The sequence below is a fragment of the Orycteropus afer genome, unplaced genomic scaffold, assembly GCF_000298275.1.
Source record: "Orycteropus afer afer isolate SDZICR_OR568_19922 unplaced genomic scaffold, OryAfe1.0 scaffold00050, whole genome shotgun sequence".
Taxonomy (NCBI): domain Eukaryota; kingdom Metazoa; phylum Chordata; class Mammalia; order Tubulidentata; family Orycteropodidae; genus Orycteropus; species Orycteropus afer.
The window spans coordinates 6,460,918-6,461,875 of NW_006921637.1; the positions used below are offsets into that span (position 1 = coordinate 6,460,918).

Below are 958 nucleotides of genomic sequence, written 5' to 3' on the forward strand. Positions count from 1 at the left end.
TTTTTCTTTTCTCCCCTTTTTCTCATGATTAACGCCATTCCTTATTTTTCTTTTTGCATTTTCCCCACTTTTTTCTTCATTTATTATTCTCCTTCCCTACTTTTTTTTTTAGTACCCTATCCCCAGATATTGCAGGTTTTCTTGTTTTTTCTTCTTTTATTGCCTTTTTTCTTTTTTTGGTTACTGTTCTTGTGTGATTACATGGTGTGTTTTTTGTCCATGGCTTTTGGTTTTTTGATGGTTATTCAATTGTAATTTGTGTCGAACTGAGTGGGAGACAACAATAGTCCCCATAGGACACAACTACACCCACACCTCCTGAAACTTCACTTACTGAGCGAGAGCCACTTCCTCCTTCTCCACCAATGGGCCAATGATAAAAAAAAACACCAAGAAGAGCCTGAATCACTCTTGGCTGCCCTTCACAAACTGTTAACAGAAATCTAAATACAACACCACGATGCCTTGGAAACAACAGAACATCATAGTCCACACAAAGAAGCAAGATAAAATAGTACAAACAAGGAAGGAGGATACAGACCCAGAACACATCGCTGAGGAAGAAGCAGCATTAAGGAATTAAAAAGAATTATATTTAGGTATCTTCAAAGGATTGAGAGACAGACCAAAAAAAAAAAAAACCACAGAAAAAGCCCTGGAGGAATTTGGAAGAAAATACAAGAACAAAATGACAAAATAAATGAAAAACTAGAAATGATTCTAAATCTACAGATAGAATTCCAGAAGATTAATACTAAATTGTCAGAAACAGACAATACATTGGAAGGACAAAGGAGAAGAATTGATGTGACGGAATGCAGAATTAATGAGATTGAAGACAAATACCTGAATACTTCTCTGGAAAAGGATCAATCAGAAAAAAAGTCAAAAAAAAAAAAAAAAGAAAAGAAAGCCTAAGGTTCATGTGGGATACCATCAAAAGGAATAACTTATGTTT

At 34.8% G+C, this 958-nt stretch overlaps 1 protein-coding gene across 1 annotated transcript in view; it reads left to right on the forward strand.

The window, feature by feature from the left end:
* The window catches only part of PCNX2 (pecanex 2), a 688,168-nt gene that overhangs the window by 127,856 nt on the left and 559,354 nt on the right, over positions 1 to 958 (forward strand). The gene's annotated exons all lie outside the window — the stretch shown is intronic.